At 34.8% G+C, this 21,481-nt stretch overlaps 2 pseudogenes; both read left to right on the forward strand.

Moving 5' to 3' along the window:
- The first annotated feature begins 878 nt into the window (after nucleotides 1–878).
- Nucleotides 879–8,131, forward strand: LOC125860359 (cytochrome P450 71A4-like; annotated as a pseudogene).
- Nucleotides 8,132–8,236: 105 nt separating this feature from the next.
- LOC125858654 (cytochrome P450 71A4-like) lies at nucleotides 8,237–19,948 on the forward strand (annotated as a pseudogene).
- The last annotated feature ends 1,533 nt before the right edge of the window (nucleotides 19,949–21,481 follow it).

Here is a 21,481-nt window from a genome sequence, read left to right on the forward strand (position 1 = left end):
GATGTTAATAATTTAAAATGCCATTGAAAAATATAAAAAATTATCTAACATGTGCGCATACTCCCTCGTCAATAATTAGGGCGTACTTGTTTCCTTATTTAGAGCCCGTTTGGATTGACTTAAAAAAAGTAACTTTTTAAAGTGCTGGAACTTATTTTTAAAATAAGTAGTTGTGTTTGGATAAAAGTGCTACAGTTGACAAAAAAGTTGTTGATGTGTTTGGCAAATAAGTGCTGGTAAACACTTTTTTTTTTATCAAAATGTCTGAAATACCCTTTAAGCTGTTAACATGATAAAAAGTTGATTAATTTAAGATTTTTATACTTAAAAAAAAGATTAAAACAAAATTAATTTATGTTTTACATCCATAAGTAATAATATTTTTCTATCATTCACATATTTCTTTACCACCTTATAAGAGGAATATAAATTCATATTTTAGAAATAATAATAATATATAATAATAATAATAATAATAGTAATAGTAATAATAATAAAATAATAAAATAATAATAGTAATAGTAATAATAATAATATTTATAATTATAATAATAATAATTATAATAATAATAATAATAATAATAATAATTCAATATGGGCAATTTGGAAATTGTATAAAAGAATTAAGGGCAAAAAGGTAATATACTTGGTCAACATAAAAGGGCTTTTAAGTTAAAAAAAAAAAAAAGTTCCCCTCCCCAAGCTTTTAGCTTTTGGCTTAAAATAAGTCATTTTTGACTTAAAATAAGTCATTTTGATAGTTGTCAAACACTCTAATAAGTCAAAAACTGATTTTTAAGCCAGTTTGACCAGCTTAAAAGCCCATCCAAACAGGCTCTTACACCTATTTCCTCATCAATATTCCTATCTAAAAAATAATGGATCTTACCTGGCATTATCTTCTAATTCCTCTGTTTTTCTTTCTTCATAAATGCTTCTTTTCTACTTCAAATAGTTGTCACCACCATCTCCAAGAAAGCTTCCAATCATAGGAAATCTCCATCAACTTGGATCGCTTCCTTACCGTTCTCTCCATAAACTATCCAAAAAATATGGTCCACTCATGCTACTTCACTTTGGCACTAAGCCAGTGTTCATTGCTTCCTCTGTCAATGCTGCTCGCGATATCATGAAAACTCACGATCTCGTTTGGTCAAATAGACCTAAATCTAGCATGGGTGATTGACTCTTTTATGGCTCCAAAGACGTGGCCTTTAGTCCGTATGGTGAATACTGGAGACAAGTTAGAAGCGTCACGGTGCTTCACCTTCTCAGTAACAAAAGAGTCCAATCATATCGTCATGTGAGAGAAGAAGAAACATCAAACATGATTGATAAAATTAGGCAACAGTGTGATTCAGTGATAGACTTGAGAGATGTTTTAAGTTGTATGACTAATAACATAATCAGCAGAGTGAACATAGGAATGACATATAATGAAGGGGAAAGTGGAATAGCTGTTAAGGCTCTCCTAGAAGAACTTCTTGTACTTGTAGGTACTTTTAACATTGGATAGGATGCATTTGTTGCCGGCACAGATTCAACATATACAGTTTTGGAGTGGACAATGACAGAGCTTTTGAGGCATCCAAGAGTTCTGGAAAAATTAGAGGATGAAGTGCGAGAATTAGGCCAAGGGAAAACAGAGATAACAGAGGATGACTTAGGAAATATGCACTATAATGGTGAATGAGCTAGCATTAGCAAACCTCATGTATAGATTCAATTTTGCATTACCAGAAGGGATAAAAGGGGAGGATTTGGACATGACTGAATGCAATGGGCTCGCTGTTCGTAGGAAATTACCTTTGTTTGTGGTGGCTACTCCATTGTCTAGTTAATAATTTCACTATATGTAATAATTAATTGTACGAGTCTACAAAGTTGTTAGGTTTTTTTTTTTTTTTTTTTCATGTTCTTGTATGCAAAATTTCCTGTTTTAACATGTTCTGTAGATAATATTATTATGCCAAAAACATCAAGCTATTTTACACGTATAAGACCATAAGATGTGTTACTTGTTGACGTTTGATATTTCACCATCCAACTAAAGCTTCTCTATAATTAGATCGTAAGTATATAATTGATTGCGAAAAGAAGCCTTGTATATCAATTTGACAGTGTGTGTTTTTTCCCCTCAACAAAGTGTGATAGAATTGACGTGTGGGACTAATATTACATGGACATAGATGTAAAATTCTGTTGAAATAACTATTTTCAACAATATGGAATCATAAAACACCTGCAGATTGTAGCTGGTATTGGAAGAAGCTAAATGCAATCAAGGTCCAAATGCTTGGTTGGTATAACCAAGGAAGATACATGCTCACACAAACTGGGAAATATTCCATCACTAGCCGTTACTTGGCACTAATTGGCCAACAATCACGTATGAGAACTGTTGAGCTAGTATGGACCTCTATGGCTCTACCTAAACATAGATTCATAACGTGCTGTACAAGGAAGATTACTTACGCAGGAGAGGAAACTGAAACTACACATTCAGGTGGAGGACACTGATTGCTGCCTTTGTGATAAGAAGGTCATGGAGACTACAATGCACTTATTCGTGAAGTGTGAGTGGGCATAGGCTATATGGAAAGAGGTGAAACAATGGATAGGAATAGAGTTGCAAAACAATGGGATCAAGTAGACACTGAAAAGAATAATGTTGATGCACTGGAAGAAATTTAAGAAGGAGACTATTGCGGCTACTTGTGGAGCAATCTTATATCACATATGGAGAGCCAGGAATTGGAAAAAGTTCAAAGGCAAGACTGTAGGCAGCAACACAGATCAAAAAGGAGATTATGGAGAAATTACAATTACTTAGTAGTTCAAAGAAAACACAAAATTGTAGGAGTTTTGTTCAACTACTTTGTACTTAAGTTTTTTACTTTGTAGGAGGCCTAATCTCTGTTACCAAGTATAGGTGCTCTTTATTTATACTGGTTTTGATGATAATGGTAATCTTTTACCATAGTTACCAAAAAGAATTTAAGGTGCAAATTTGGCGCCATCCCAAAAAAGGAAAAAAAAGAAGAAGAAGAAAAAGTCCATAAATAAGGGAGGGGAAAAGGCACGTGCTAGAAATACTTGGCTGACAAAGGTTGTTGACAAGTATGATGGAACAGAGTGAGTAGTGACATTTGAGATTAATGAGGTAAATTTGGACTTTTAAGATTTTTTAAAATCAAAGTAAAAAGGCGATTTTGTATTTAAGGAGATTTAAACTTGAGCTCTCTAATTAAGTAGAAATGACTATTTATCATTGTATGATAATCTTTGTTAGTGTCACCTAACCAATCTTATTGATTTTTTCATTAAAATTTGTTGTTATGAAATTTTTATTCAAAACCAAAATTGTAAAAAATAATTATTTAAGTAACAAAGTATTGATATAATTTTTTTTTTTTTTTTTTTTTGAAGAATGGTCTAAAACCTAAATAAAGAGAGACATACGTATGTAATATTCCGTAATTGGTTAAAGAAAACCTAATTCTAAAGTGATTCCTAAAGCTGAATAAATAAAATCTATATAAAATGAATTTAAATTGTAAGTAGTTTTTAGATTTTGCAATAAAATATTACTGCGTATAATAAATTCTACGTCTAATGAATTTTCCACTTAAAAGGATTTTGCACTAAAAAGAAAAAAAATTATTCTGCTAATATTAAAATAGGCAATTAATTATCTTCTTATAATTTAGAATTTTTCCCTTATAATAATAATAATAATTAATAATAATTTTATCTATTATAATTTATTTTTTTAAAAAGGACAAAAAGTCCATTCAATAACTTTCATACTTTAATATAAAATGTAGACAGATAGACAGATTTGTTATCCTTCAAAGTGGCTAGACAATCTGCAATCGGCAGTAACATACTCCCTCCGTTTAAAAAAGAGTGACCTAATTTGACTTGACATGGAGTTTAAGAAAAAATAAAGAAGACTTTTGAATCTTATGGTCCTAAATTAACGTTATGTCAAATGTACAAAATTGTCCTTTAATTTTGTGGTCTTAAACATGTCACGTGAAAAACTGAAATTAAAATGTTACAAAAAAAAAAGAGGTAATTTTCTTTTTAAACAGACCTAAAAGGAAAGTGGGTCATTCTTTTTGAAACAGAGGGAGTAATATTTAAGCTTAAGTCATTTGCGCCCCCTTAAAGTTGTCCGCATAATTTACTTACACAAGGAAGTAGGAACTACATCTAACAACCCAAAAATGCATGAAATTCTCATAACTAGTCATGTTCAAGAAGGAACTACAATATCCTAGCTAAAACATGCTCAACATACACTGATGGAGCCTATATTCATTCTATACTCAAGCATACATCCAAGGAGGAATATCTCAACTCTTAGCTACGACATGTTCATCTATTTATCTCATGAAGTTCTATAGGCAGCTCAACTCAATGCACTCTAACATGAGGAAAACAATTCACATAAGTCATTCCAATTAAGACTTAAGATTTTTCATGAACATGCATATATAGAAATCATGGCCACACATATGCACACCATCTCCCCCTTGGGAGTAAGCCTTGGTGGACTTTCTAAGCACCATCTCTTTCAATTCTAAGGTTGGATCTAATCATCAGTAAGCTTTCACATCCATCACACAAGAGGATTCTAAACCATGGTGAATTACACTACTACTCTTTATAGGAGTCTACTAATTGGATATCCCAAGGTATCTTCCAAACACCCTATTCATCAAATATTTCAACTTACCCAAAACTCAAAATGGCCAAGTAGCGTTCTACCATCAATAATATAAAACAACAATGAAGCTCATTCATACTAAAAACAACATCAAAGTCTAGCATATCAAGTCACAAAAGGCACAAAAAATGTAGCTCACATCTTGATGAGCGTGTGAAATCAATATTTTAACGTTTTTCCTTTTCCTTTTCAATTTTTTCTTTATATTTCTCATTATTTTTTTTAAAAAATAACAATATTTTTCTTCTTCCTCTCTTTCAAAACCACACATCTACTGCAACCACTTCTTCAATACAATCCATCACCATTTTTTCCCTGCAAATTTCCTTTTCTGAAGAAAAAAAAATCATCTAATTATTGTCTACTTCCGTCTTCTTTTTTCCAGGAAAAAAAAGATGGAGATCACCAGTTCTTTGTAGTTAAAATGGAGTTATTATGTTGTCTTCTTTGTCGGAAAAAATGGAGACCATCTATATCTACTTTGTCGGAAAAGATGGAGATCATTATTCAAATATTTACTCTCTCCCTCTTCACCTCTCCCCACACACACCCGATCTTCCTCACAAATCGAACAAAAATATTGAAATCAAAATTAAAAAAATGAATCTTTTAAGAAAACACCATCAATTTAAATGTAAATAAGAAAGAAGGCATACAGAGAAATAAAAATGATAAATTCATTCATAACATATGTTAAAACTCTAATTTTTCTAAATGGAAGTTAAGAATGGTGGACAAGGCAACTGTTAGGGATAGAGAAGAAATGGAGAGGTTTGAGGTGGGTGCGGGGTGGGGTGCGGGGGTGGGGTTAGCGGGTGTATAATTTATTTATTTTATAGTTTAAAGTATTTTCTTTTAGGATTTTGTTATATTCAAAATTCATTTTTATGATTATTTTAAATTAAAATGACACGTGTCTTCATTTGACTCATCATTTTGCCACATCATATGCATATGTATTACACACATATTCTCTTTAGATTAAGTGTCAGAAAAATGTTCAATATGAACTTACTTTTTAAGATTGGAGTGTCTAATAGGAAACAAGGTTTGTTAAGATGTTTAAGTGAATTATACAGACAACTTTAAGGGGCCACAGATGACTTAAGCCTAATATTTAAATAAATAGTATTGTTCTTTAACATTACATAATAACACATTTTCATATTTTGATGATAAATCTATAAGGAAATTATGGTATGGAAAGAGCTATACTATGAAAAAGTAGGATAAAAAATTAAATAGAATTAGTAAATAATTAGTAAAGAAGAAGAAGAAAATAATAAAATAATGACACGATTACACTAATTCGATCGTTACATAAAATGAGTCTTTTCATTATTACATCATGATATATTATCAACTTATCATACTCTACTTTATCAAAATTTAGTCACGCTCAATAAATTTATATGATAATAATATAATATTTTAAAAAATATTACTATAAATATTATCAAACTTAACAATGATTTTAAGTGATACAATACAATACAATAAAATTTAAATAACAATTAAAACAAACATGATATATTATCAACTTATCATACTCTACTTTATCAAAATTTAGTCACACTCAATAAATTTATATGATAATAATATAATATTTTAAAAAATATTACTATATATATTATCAAACTAAAAATTCCACTATCGTTCTATGAACACCGCTGTGAAACCCATTCTATTTTCCCTAAATGATAATATGACATTGTACTTATTCTTTTTTATATTAATAATAAAATAAAAATTGGTAATAAATAATAAAGACATAATACATTAACATGATCCTTAACTTGACTTCAATAGATAATTATGACTTTTAAATTTGCCACTCGAATATTGCAGGTCATATGTGTGATATATAAACGCTGATAGACTCTTTTACGGCTCTAAGGACGTGGGCTTTAGTCCCTATGGTGAATACTGGAGACAAATTAAAAGCATTGTCGTGCTTCACCTTCTTAGCAACAAAAGAGTCCGATCTTATCGTGATATTAGAGAAGAAGAAACATCGAATATGATTGAAAAAATCAGACAAGAGTGTAATTCTAATTCTTCAAATTCAGTGATAGATTTAAGAGATCATTTTTGTTTTATGACTGGTAACATAATTAGCAGAGTGGCCTTAGGGAGGATATATAATAAAAGGGAAAGTGGAATAGATGCAAAGAACATCCTAGCAGAATTTCTTCATCTTTTGGGTACTTTTAACGTTGGGGATTTTAATCCTTGGCTGGAATGGGTCAATAAAATCACTGGTTTAGACACCAAAGTGGAGACAGTAGCTCAAAAATTGGATACATTTTTAGAGAGTGTGATCGAGGAACACATTATTAGGAACAATAAAGAAGAATACAGTACCGGCGAAGCTAAAGATTTCGTGGATGTTTTGCTGGAAATTCAGAATGGAAAGGAAACTGGCTTTCGTCTTCAAAGGGATTCATTGAAAGCTATCCTCTTGGTAAAATCAGCTTCTCTCACACTATTTATTCCCTATTTGGCGTGTTTTGTTAGTATAATTTTGAACATAATTCGTACTAAACATATTGTTTCATAGTTAAAAGTTTGGCGACTTAGAATATTGTTAATTCTTCCACATAATCATTTAAAGATACACCAGCATAACAATCTTAACGCGTAGGATATATTTGCTGCTGGTACGGATACAACATATACAACTCTAGAGTGGATAATGGCAGAGCTTTTGAGACATCCAAGAGCCATGGAAACATTACAGAATGAAGTGCGAGGATTAGCACAAGGGAAATTAGCAGAGATAACAGAGGATGACTTAGGAAATATGCAGTATCTGAAAGCAGTAATCAAAGAGACACTTAGGCTTCATCCACCCGGTCCTCTACTAATTCCTCGAGAATCAACGCAAGACATAAAATTACTTGGCTATCAAATACCTGCTAAAACTCAAGTCATTATCAATGCTTGCACAGTCGGAAGAGATCCTGTATCATGGGAAAATCCAGAGGACTACCGACCAGAGAGATTCTTAAACAGTGATATTGATTTCAAAGGATTAAACTTTGAGTTAATTCCATTTGGAGCAGGCAGAAGGGACTGCCCAGGAACTGCTTTTGCTGTTGTGATAAATGAGCTAGCATTAGCAAGGCTTATGCACAAGTTCAATTTTTCATTACCTGAAGGGTTAAAACCGGAGGATTTGGATATGACCGAAAACAATGGCATCACTATTCAAAGGAAATCACCTCTGCTAGCGGTGGCCACTCCATGCTCTACTTATTATTAGCAGTTCTTCACTACATTTGTACTTTTTTTTACCCATCCCTAGGAGTTGCCACTTTTTTTTTCCGCTCGATGACTCGAACTCACATACTTATATATATTATGCAGATCACTTATCTTAGGCACCAATATATGCCATGGAATAATACTTCCCAGTATTGCTAGTTGAGTTTACTATAATACTGTTATTGTTCCATTTTCATCTGAATTGGTACTGGTTATACCCGAATTGATCAGTCAATGCATGTATATCCACCTCAAACGGTGATAGAATGAATCAATTTTCATGAGCTTCCTATAATAGGAAATCTCCATCAACTTGGAACGCTTCCTCACCGTTCTCTCCATAAACTATCAGAAAAACATGGTCCAGTCATGCTACTTCACTTAGGCAGTAAGCCTCTGCTTGTTGCTTCCTCTGTCGAAGCTGCTCGTGCTATCATGAAAACAGACGATCTAGTATGTTCAAGCAGACCTAAATCTGGCTTCCCTGATAGACTCTTTTATGGCTCTAAGGACGTGGGCTTTAGTCCCTATGGTGAATACTAGAGACAAATTAAAAGCATTGTTGTGCTTCACCTTCTCAGCAACAAAAGAGTCCAATCTTATCGTGATATTAGAGAATACGAAACATCCAATATGATTGAAAAAATCAGACAAGAGTGTGATTCTCCGAATTCAGTGATAGATTTAAGAGATCATTGTTGTTTTCTGACTAATAACATAATTAACAGAGTGGCGTTTGTTAAACAGTTAGTTAAATGTACTGCAGTGCACTAACAGAAAATGTACACCTGTCAGTCTAGTTGTTAGAGTTAGTTAAATTAACTGCTTCAGATTGAAATGAATATAAGTACAGCTGTATAGATTGTAATAGTCATTCATTCATTGTTCATGAATTCAATACAAATTTTTCTCTCTTCTTCTCCTTCAATCAGTTTCTCTCAAATTGTTATTTCTCTCCATTGATTAGTTAGAATTCACTGAAGTTTACATGGTATCAGAGCGGTTTGAAGCAAATCTAGGGATTTATCTTGGGATTTTTTGAGCGTAGATCGAGAGATTCTGCAATGGCAATCGAGGATGAATCAGTGGATGAAATTCGTGGTGGAACGGGAGGAGCTGTATCGAGGGGAGGTTCGGTGATTCTAAATCACAATCACCCGCTCTACTTAAGCTCTTCTGATGTACCTGGAGCATTATCTGTTGGAATTCAATTGTAGAGTTAAGCAATGGAGATAGCATTGCTAGGAAGAAACAAGTTAGGTTTCGTAGATGGATAAGTTTCGAGGAGTGATTATGAAGGTGACTTGAAGAAGATTTGGGATCGATGTAATGCGATCGTAATTTCATGGCTTACATGTAATGTGAGCAAGGATCTGCTTAGTGGAATCTTATACGCATCAAGTGCACACAAGGTTTGGCATGATTTGAAGGAACGTTTTGACAAAGTGAATGGATCGAGACTGTATCAACTCCACAGGGGAATATTCACATTAACACAAGGAGTCTCCACTGTTTCTTTTTATTACACAAAGTTAAAGAGTCTATGGGATGAATATGACTCAATTTTGCCTCCACCAGGGTGCGACTGTCACAAATCTAAAGAGTTTGTTGAGCAAATGCAATATCAGTGTCGTTTACAATTTTTGATGGGTTTGAATGAAAGCTAGTCACAAGCAAGGGGACATATCTTAATGATGAGTAGTTTGCCTAATGTTAACCAAGCATATGCGATGGTGATTCAAGATGAAAGTCAAAAAGGAATTGTTGGAGTTGTTCATGATGGAATGGAACCAACAACTACAACTCTGTTTGCTTCAAGACAAATTGGAACCAAACAGTTTCAAAAGAAAGGATACAACAATTTCTATTGTGATTTCTGTCGCATGAAGGGTCATACAAGGGATGTATGTTACAAATTGATGAAATGTGAACATAGCCATGCTACAATGCATGTTAAGAGCAATTGTTATTAACTGATGGGTACCCTGCAGATTTCAAATCAAAGAAGAAGGCCAATGCTGTTTTTGGAGGACATGTGCAAAATGATTCAGGGTGCTATTAGGATTTACAAAAGAGTGTTAATGTTTTCATAGGAGGGAAGGTGTGTGATGATCAAATGGTTACAATCAACTTATGAAATTGATGAATAAGGTCACACCAGAACAATTAAAGCATATGCTAAATGTACTGAACATGAACACCACAAGCCAACCACATAGGAGTGCTCACATGGCAGGTAATCCTATGAAACTCATGAACTGGATAGTCGACTTAGGGTGTACAGATCATATGATAAGCAGTAAACAACACTTACATGATGAGGTCATTGTGAGAAATGTAGGAAAAGTGCAACTACCAACAGGTGATTCAACTTCCATTTTTCATATTGGAAAAGTTCAGTTGAATGAATGCGAAGTAATTAGGGATGTGTTGTGTGTGCCAGCATTCAAGCTTAATCTGTTGTCGATTTCGAAATTGATAAAAGAATTGAACTGTTGTGTTTCTTTTTTCCCCATATGTTGTATATTTCAGGACCTCTCATCTGGGAAGGTGAAGGGGATTGGTGATATAGATGATGGTCTTTATGTACTGAGAATGCAAGAGATGCAACAAAGAAATGTGAATGCAATCAGGACAATGTCTGCTGTTGGGAAAGCCATTGATCCTGCCCTTGGCATATGAGGTTGGGACACATTCCTATGGGAATACTTAGAAGAATAAAGGCTTTCACTGACTGTAGTAATTTTACTTTGAAACAGTGTAGTATTTGTCCACAGGCTAGACAAACTAGAGTTCATTTTCCTATTAGCAATAGTAAAGCAGATGCTATTTTTTATTTGGTTCACATAAATGTTTGGGGCCCTTACAAGATGCCTACTCACAATGGGAAGAGGTATTTCGTCACTTTACTTGATGATCATTCTAGGTGGACATGAGTTTTCTTACTTGCTTTGAAGTCTGATTTGATTGTAGTCCTTAAACAATTCCTATCAATGATAAAAACACAGTTTGGCAGACTTGTTAAAGTGTTTAGATCTGACAATGTAGGTGAATTCTTTAATATGTAGTGAATTGTTTACATCAAATGGGGTATTACATCAAAGCTTTTGTCCTCATACACCACAACAAAATGGTGTTGTGGAGAGGAAGCACATGCATATATTGGAGACTGCTAGAGCAATCAAAATACAAAGTAATCTTCCTGGCAAATTTTGGGGGAGTGTGTGGAGACTGCAGTATACATCATCAATATAATTCCTCTAATTACATTGGAGAACAAGTCTCCATATGAACTGCTTTATGATAAACAACCTTCTTTGTATCATCTCAGAGTAGTGGAATGTCTTTGTTTTGCTACAAATCTCTTGAATAGAGATAAATTTACACCTAGGGCAAGGAAGGCAGTGTTGCTTGGATATGCAGTCACTCAAAAGGGATACAAGTTATATGACATGGAGTCTAAGACTATATTTGTGAGCAGAGATGTTATCTTTCATGAAAGTTTATTCCCATTTCGAACACATAATGATGATTCTGAGGAGGGCATGCACTTTCTTGATCTTGGTAGAAATGAAATCCAAGCACCTATTGTCACTATGCCTAATCATGTTGAAAGTGAGATATTGATTTCCTCTGATCATGATAAAGTTGGAATGTCAACCATTTCTGTTGCTGGGATTTCTGATAGTGAACCAGGTTCTACTGAGGTAACCCTACCTTCATGTACATTTGAGGAAGAACATGTGGAGGAGGACCATGTCCATATGCACATGATCATGTTGGTTTAAGGAAGTCACATAGGACTATCGACCTCCCATTTGGCAAGCAGATTATGTCTTACCTGGCAAAGCAACTAAGAAATATTTATACTCCATAGGTGATGTTGTGGATTATGCTAGCATTTCAGTCCCTTATAAGAGTTTTTTGACAAAGATCTCACAAGAGCAAGAGCCTAAAACATATTATGAAGCAGTGAAAGATAGCAAATGGATTGAAGCTATACAAAGTGAAATTTAGGCCTTAGAGGAGAATCACACATGGAAAATTGTACAACTGCCTATGGATAAGAAAGCTATAAGATGTAAGTGGGTGTACAAGATAAAGTACAATGCAAATGGTAAAGTGGATAGATTCAAAGCTCGACTAGTTGCCAAGGGATACAATCAGAGAGAAGGCTTAGATTATCAAGAAACATTCTCCCCTGTAGATATGATGGTGACAGTTAGAGTGGTGATATCTTTAGTTGTTGCACAAGGATGGGAACTTCATCAAATGAATGTTTTTAATGCTTTTCTTCAAGGTGATTTGGATGAGGAAATGTACATGGAAATGCCCTTGGGATTTACTCATCAAAGTGGGAAGGGGAAGGTCTACAAGTTGACCATATCTTTATATGGACTCAAGCAAGCTAGTAGATAATGGAACATAAAACTAACTACAGCCTTGAATGCTTTTGGATTTAATCAGAGTCACATTGATTATTCACTATTCACTAAGCACCAAGGATCTAGTTTGGTTGTTGTATTGGTATATGTTGATGATCACCAATTGATTTTGGAGACAAAGAAAATACTTAAAGATACCTTTAAGATCAAGGATTTGGGTGACTTAAGGTACTTCTTAGGCATTGAATTTGCTAGGAATAAGGCTGGAATTATCATGCACCAAAGGAAATATTGTCTTGAGTTACTTTCAGATATGAGGTTGTCAGGATCAAAGCCTGTTAGAGCACCTATTGAGCTAAATCAAAAGCTCACCAGTGTTGAGTTTGATCTGCATTTTCCTCAAAAATCTAAGACTGACAAACTGTTAAAGGATCCTGGTATATATAAGAAGTTGGTAGGAAGACTTTTATACTTAACCATAACTAGCCCTGACATAGGATTTGCTGTGCAAAATCTCAGTCAATATATGCATGAACCAAAGACATCTCACATGGAGGCTGCAATCAGGGTGGTTAAATATGTCAAGCAATCTCCAGGTTTGGGAATTCTCATGTCTTCTTCCAGCACCAATCAAATGTCAGCTTACTGTGATACTATTGGGCCTCTTGTACCAACACTAGAAAGTCCATTACCGGATACCTAGTGACTTATGTAAACTTCTTAATTTCGTGGAGGTCCAAGAAACACAACACCATCTCGCGCAGCTCAGCAGAGGCTGAATACATGAGTCTAGCCTCTACAGTAGCTGAAATTGTGTGGCTAGTTAGCTTATTCAAGGAGTTAGGGATCTCCTTGCAGTTACCAGTTCCTATACATTGTGACAGCAAATCAGCTATTCAGATTGCTGCCAATCCAGTCTTTCACGAACGCACCAAGCATAGCGACATTGATTGTCATTTTATCCGAGAAAAGATACAACTTGGATTTGGTTCAACCAGTGTATCTCAACACAACAGAGCAGCCAACATATCTACTTACCAAAGGACTCACAAGCAATCAACATTCTTACCTTGTTTCCAAGCTAGGATTGAAGAATATCTTTCATACTCCTAGCTTGAGGGAGGATGTTAAACAGTTAGTTAAATGCACCGTAGTGCACTAACAAAAAATGTACACCTGCCAGTTAGTTAAATTAACTGCTTTAGTTTGAAATGAATATAAGTAGAGGTGTATAGATTGTAACAGTCATTCATTCATTGTTCATGAATTCAATACAAAATTTTCTCTCTTCTTCTCCTTGAATCAGTTTCTCTCAAATTGTTATTTCTCTCCATTGATTAGTTATAATTCACTAAAGTTTACAGCATTAGGGAGGATATATAATGAAAGGGAAAGCGGAATAGAGGCAAAGACCATCCTAGCAGAATTTGTTCAACTTTTCGGTACTTTTAACGTTGGGGATTATATTCCTTGGCTTGAATGGGTCAATAAAATCTTTGGTTTGGACACCAAAGTGGAGAAAGTAGCTAAAAAGTTGGATACATTTTTAGAGACTCTGATTGAAGAACATATTATTAGTAACAAGAAAAGAGAATACAGAGTGGGAGAAACTAAAGATTTCGTGGACGTTTTGCTAGAAATTCAAAATGGGAAGGAAACTGACTTTCTTCTCCAAAGGGATTCATTGAAAGCTATCATCTTGGTAACATCAGACTCTTTCACTCTACTTATTCACTCATTGGCGTGTTTTGTTTGTATAATTTTGAACATAATTGTTTCATAGTTAAAAATTTTGTGACTTAGAACATTGTTATTCTTCCACATAATCATTTATACATACTCCAGCATAACAATCTTATATGGTTAGTTTGTTTGTTATTTTTTTTTTTTAAAATTGTGTTTCTTTTTAATGTGGAGGATATATTTGCAGCTGGTACGGATACAATGAAGAATAGATTGGAAACAGAAAAGAAAGTTTCAATATACTACAATGAATTAGAAAATACAGAGTGTTCATACAAGCACACTCACAGTGTGATTCTAAAATCTGTTATTAACTAACTACACTAGATAATCCTAACTTAACCATAGTTAATTCGTAACAACTTTCTAACTAACTTTGTGACATCACTGTTTATCTTGTAACTAACTTTGAATAACAGCTACTATATTCAACACCCCTCCTCAAGCTAAAGGCTGAAATATGTCTTTCAAGCCTAGCTTGGACATCAAATGTACATGTGAAGCTTTCCACAAACCTTTTGTCAGCAAGTCTGTTAATTGATCTTTGGTAGACACATGATGAGTTTTGATCATACCTTGGTGTAACTTCTCTCTAACAAAATAACAATCAATATAAAAATGTTTGGTTCTTTCATGAAAAATGGGATTGGCTGCAATCTGTATAGTAACCTTGCTGTCACAGAATAAATCCACTGGTTGCTTGATATTAACTCTTAACTCCTTGTAGATGCCAATAAGCCAAGTTATCTCTGCCACTGCAGAAGCCATACTTCTAAACTCAGCTTTAGCTGAACTTCTAGCAACTGTATCCTATTTTTTAGATTTCCAGGTAATAAGTGCCTCTCCAAACTTCACCAAATATCCTGTGACTGACTTTCTTGTTTGCACACAAGTTCCCCAGTCAGAGTCACAGTAAGTAGTTAGAGTTCCTGTGCTTTGAGCAGGCATAAACAGTCCTAAGCCAGGAGCTGACTTGATGTACCTGATGACTCTCAAAGCCGCCTCCATATGAGATTGTTTAGTAGCATGTATGAATTGACTAAGTGTTTGTACTGCAAAAGAAATGTCCACTCTAGTCATAGTTAGATAGAGTAGTCTCCCCACTAACCTTTGATACCTCCCAATGTCTTCTAAAGGTTTGTCTTTTACTGTAGTTTCTGCTCCCTGCACATATGAGTCAAACTCAATAGATGTTAGTTTCACATTAGGATCCAATGGTGTGTAGAGTGGCTTGGCTCCACTTAACCCCATTTCAGAAATTAATTCTAAGGCATACTTGCGCTGACTCATTACATACCCCTCCTTAGACCTGGCAAATTCAATCCCAAGAAAAAACTTTAATTCTCCCAAATCCTTCATCTTGAATTTGAGTTTCAAGTCATTCCTGGTCTGAGCTATCATATTCTTGCAGCTACCAGTCACCAAAAGATCATCAACATATACTAGAACCACTATCAATTCCTTATCTACATGCCTGGTGAAAAGAGAGTAGTCATAGTGACTTTGAACAAAGCCTAATTGAGCCAAAGCTGCTGTCAACTTAAGGTTTCACTGTCTAGGTGCTTGCTTCAATCCATATAGTGATTTATGGAGCTTGCAGACTTTACTAGATCCCTCATGTCTGCCAAAACTAGGAGGAATAACCATGTACACTTCTTCAGGCAAATCCCCATGCAGAAAATCATTATGAACATCCATTTGAAAGATTGGCCAATGCTTATCAGCAGCAATAGCCACAACTGATCTGACAGTAACCATTGTTGCCACATGAGAAAAGGTTTCTGAGTAATCCAACCCTTCCTTTTGACTGAACCCCTTGGCTACTAGCCTAGCTTTATATCTTTCAACAGCCCCAGAAGCTAAATATTTGACCTTAAACACCCATTTACAGCCAATAGGTTGTTTACCAGGAGGAAGATCAACAATGCTCCAAGTCTGATTGTCCTCTAGTGCTGAAATTTCAGACTTCATGGCCTCCACCCACAGAGGATTAGCAGCAGCCTCAACAAAAGAAACAGGCTCAACATTACTTGAATAAGCAGCCAATGCTTGACCATAGGATTTGGAAAGTTTGTCATAGCTGACATGATTAGAAACATGATACAAACAACCAGACTTAGGCTGAGAAGTGAGGAAATTTTGCAGCCAGATGGGTGGTCTGCTAGTCCTGAATGATCTTCTAAGAGTAGGAGACTGAGTAGTATTATCACACGAAGTAGATTCCACAACAGGTATATGATACAAATCAAAAGCAGAACTACTAGGAGGAGATTCAGCAGGAACAACTATAGGAGGAGAACTTTCACATAGTGCTGAGGGATGAAGGACTGGAAAAATTGAGGACACATTAAGGTCCATACACTGAAATGGAAAAATCTCTTCTTTAAACACAACATCCCTGCTAACCAGAAACTCCTTGGTATGCAAGGAAAACAACTTGTACCCCTTCTGAAGAGTAGCATAGCCCAGAAATACAGATGGAATAGCTCTGGAGGCAAATTTATCAACCTTTTTCACTTCAGTGTCAAAAGCCAAACAACCAAATACCCTCAAATGATCTAGTGATGGACTGGTCTGAAACAGGACACCAAATGGAGTTTTGCCCTTAAGTATAGTAGATGGAAGTCTGTTAATGAGATACACACTAATGAGCACACATTCACCCCAGAACTTAAGTGGAAGACTGGCTTGAAACCTTAATGCCCTGGCTGTATCCAATATATGCCTGTGCTTTCTTTCAACTACTCCATTTTGCTGGGGAGTATATACACAAGAACTCTGATGAAGAACCCCTAGGGACTGAAGTAATTCAGTTATTTGTGAGTTAAAAAATTCACAACCATTGTTTGTCCTCAATATTTTTACAGTTGCAGAGAATACATTCTTGATCATAGTAAAGAAATTTCTAAGAGCCACAATGTTGGAATTGATTAATAGCAGCCAGGTATATCTAGAACAATCATCAACAATGGTTAGAAAATATCTCTCCCCATCATGAGTAGGTACTCTATAGGGACCCCACACATCAGCATGCAAAGTGTGAAAACAAGTAGAAGTTGTAGTATTACTCAATGGAAAATGAAGTCTTGATTGTTTAGCCAAAGGGCATACAGTACAAGGAACATCAGAAGTAGGAGATACATTGTTGAAACAACTAAGTTTTCTAAGAGTATGAAATGATACATGGCCAAGCCTTCTATGCCATAGAGACAAGTTTCTACTATCTGCATTATTAAGGAAGTAGACTTAGAGACAGACACTACATTTGCAATAGAAGATGATAGTGAAGTTCCGTGTGACTTCAACTGGTGATCAACTGGAAGAACATACATGTCATCCTCCAACTTGCCAATCCCCCTCACCTTCCCATTGGAGAGGTCCTGGAACAGGCAAAAATCAGGATAAAAGAGGACACCACAATTCAATTCCCTAGTTAGCTTAGGAACAGATAACAAGTTGTACTTGAACTCAGGAATATGTAGAACATTATGATTAACAGCTCCCATTAGAATCTGAGAAGAACCAATATTGGTAACTTTAGCTAAACTACCAGTTGGCAAAGAAACATTTCCCACTTGACAACTAGGTAGTGATGTAAAGTTAGTGAGCAATTTAAAATCATTGACCATATGCTTAGAAGCTCCAGAATCTATGATCCATTTAGGCATACCTGTGACTTGCATATGGAAATCACTCTTAGGCCTGCCATTCTTCTGGTCAAAAGGTTGATATTGTTGTAGGTAAGAAAGGGGAGGGAACCACTGTGTGGATGGATAGTGATATGGCTGCACATTAGACATAAGTGCATGAGTAGGATAAGAGATACCACCACCTGATGAGAGAGGTCTTGGATAAGATTGAGATCTGCATGCTGAGCTGCTAGGAGGAACCTTGACCCTCAAACACTGATCCATGTGAACCATCTACATGACCGCTTGTACTATGAGGAGAAGATCCTGTTGCAAAATTAGTAGCAGTCACAGGGCCAGGGCTAGTTCTTCCAGTTACAGTAATCACAATACAGGTTGCTGTTAGAGGCTCTCTGAGATTTGGAACCAGATCCTGAATGAGAAGAAGAACCTGAACCAGACTGAGTATGACCTTTGTCAGAACTAAAAAATGCCATTGCATCTGATAGCTGTCCAGGATGTGTAGTTTCTGCACTAACTATATTGTACTTGCCTAGAGCCTTTCGACATTCTTCAGCCATTACCAAGGAATAAGCCTTATTCACACTTGGTCTAGGATCCATCATCATTAACTGACTTCTACATTGATTATAGGTTTCATTTAACCCTAGAAGAAATTGCATTAATCTCTGATATTCAAAATGAACAGCATAGGTTTTTGACACTTCACAAGCACAACTAGGACATGGCATAAGAGAATCAAATTCCATCCATAATTCCTTCAGCTTAGAGAAATAGTGAGCCACTGATGAGACTCCTTGAGTCAATGTGTCAATTTCCTTATGAAGAAAAAAAATCCTAGATCCATCAACTTTATCAAATCTTTCTTTGAGATCATTCCAAATTTGATGAGCACTACTTGCATACACTATTCCACTAAGTAACTCCCTACTAACAGAGATCATAATCCGTGAGAGAACTATGGCGTTACACTTCTCCCAGAGATCATGTAGAGGAGCTGGAAATAGATTCTTAGGATATTTTCCATCAACAAATCCTAGTTTGCCTTTACCTAGTAATCCTATCTTTATTGATCTACTCCATAGTGAAAAGTTTTCAGAACCAGTGAGTTGAATGGAAACTAGAGAACTACCTGGAGTATCACATGCTTGGAGATATAGAGGATGGTGCGCATCAATCACCATTGATCCTTCTTGCACTGAACTGGTAGGTATCTCTGAATTTGAATCAGGCGCCATGAATAAACACCTGGAAATCACACACGATTTGAACTGCTATATGGACAATGCAGCAATTCTTCAACTGCACTGAAAAACAGTGAGATCTTCAATGGAAACCCTTATGCTCTGATACCATGAAGAATAGATTGTAGATTGGAAACAGAAAAGAAAGTTTCAATATACTACAATGAATCAGAAAATACAGAGTGTTCATACAAACACACTTATAGTGTGATTCTAAAATATGTTATTAACTAACTACACTAGTTAACCCTAACTTAACCATAGTTAATTCGTAACAACTTTCTAACTAACTTTGTGACATCACTGTTTATCTTGTAACTAACTTTGAATAACAGCTACTATATTCAACATACAACATATACAACTTTAGAGTGGATAATGACAGAACTTTTGAGGCATCCAAGAGCCATGGAAAAATTACAGAATGAAGTGAGAGGATTAGCCCAAGGGAAAGCAGAGGTAACAGAGGACGACTTAAGAAATATGCAGTATTTGAAAGCAGTGATCAAAGAAACATTCAAGCTTCATCCACCGGATCCACTACTAGTTCCTCGAGAATCAACAGAAGACATTAAATTACTTGGCTATCACATACCTGCAAAAACTCAAGTTATTATCAATGCTTGGGCAATTGGAAGAAACCCTTTGTCGTGAGGTGATCCAGAGGAGTACCGGCCAGAGAGGTTCTTAAATAGTAATATTGATTTCAAAGGATTAAACTTTGAGTTGATTCCATTTGGAGCAGGCAGAAGAGGCCGCCCAGGAACTGCTTTTGCTGTTGTAATAATTGAGCTAGCTTTAGCAAGGATTGTGCACAAGTTCAATTTTGCATTACCCCAGGATTTGGATATGACCGAACGCAGTGGCGTCACTGTTCGTAGGAAATCACCTCTGCTAGTAGTGGCCACTCCATACTCTAGTTAGTATTAGGAGTTTTTGTTCTCTCCATTTGTACTTTTTTTTACCCCTTTTATGCGTTTCCACCTCTTTGTTTGTTCCTTTGATGACTCGAACCTACGTGCTTATACATATTATGCAGATTACTTATCTTTGTCACCAATACATGCCACCGAATAATACTTCCCAATATTGTGGTTTAAAATGAATCTTAGATATTTTTATAACTATAATAAAAAGAAAATTTCATACTTAAATTGTTCTAATTATGATTATGTTACCTTTTATTGAGACAGAGTACCGACTAAAAACGAAATAGTGATGCATAAATAGGCACATAAGGAGTATTATTTTATTTTCTTTAACCTTATTTCAAATTGAAGAAATCAAGAAAATGTTGTTTTGCCTTCTTACATTATGTCCCCAACAATCTCATTATTTTATTGTCTTTAACTTCTTTTGTACTCTCTTTTCAAATCTCTTCTAAGTTAGAGTAATCTCCTGTCAAAGAAGAGTGTCAATAGTCGAAAAGTGTGAAACAAAATGTATTGTAAAATATTTTCTTATTTCTATTTAGGTTTCCAAACAATGCAACAAGCATATTAAGGTGAGGTCTATCAAATTATCAATTTCTTGCATCAAATTTTATTATTTTAACTCTATTACTTTAATAAAAACATTATCAACGTATTACTTATAGAATTATGTCAAATGGTTGCCTCAATAAAAAAAATATTTTTTTGTACTATTGAAATTGATAATATCTTACCTAATTTTAATTAAACAACTAAAAAAGTTCTAGAAAAATAAATTTTAAATAAAAATATATACGAAATTACTTTAAATTTTAAGCGTCTAATTAGAATTTATTTTTAGGCCTCAAAATATATTGAGCCACATGTGAGTGATCATACAAAACAAAATGTGTGGTTAAAGTTTGAGTGGGTTATCTTTTGTCTCGTGCAATAATGCAAATAATATAATTGCAGTCGATCGTCTCCTTTAGTTTCAACTTGATATGTAAATTATAAAAAAGTGTCGTGTATGATAAAAATGTATTTAGGATGCTACGTAGGATGTATAAGAAATTAGTTCAATTTTAAATAAATTTTAGTAGTTATTTGTACACATTCAAAGTAAAATGACATAAATATCAATTGACACCAAGATAAAATGCAGCTATATGTAGTATGCCTTTTCAAATATACCCAATTCTGGATTTCTCTCCTCAATTCTACCTCCTGTGCTTTTCTTCCTTTTCTTCTTTCGTTGACTTTTTAGTAATTTCCTTCTCAGTATTATTTGCTTGTAGGGTAACACTAATTAGTTGGTGATTTTTGATGTAAATCCATTAAACTCATTTTAAAAGTATTTACCAACTTTGGTAACAAAAGTCTCATTTTCCACAAAAGTCAATGAGCGAAGGATTAAGAGATCACAAAATCTCGGTCCAACAATACCATTAATTCCTCGCCAATCAATTCAAGATATCAAAGAAATTGTGCGTTTTTTCATGTTTACTAGCAAAAATATACTTGAGAAAAAATTAAGATGCCATGT

The sequence above is a fragment of the Solanum stenotomum genome, chromosome 3, assembly GCF_019186545.1.
Source record: "Solanum stenotomum isolate F172 chromosome 3, ASM1918654v1, whole genome shotgun sequence".
In the NCBI taxonomy this organism is placed as follows: Eukaryota; Viridiplantae; Streptophyta; class Magnoliopsida; order Solanales; family Solanaceae; genus Solanum; species Solanum stenotomum.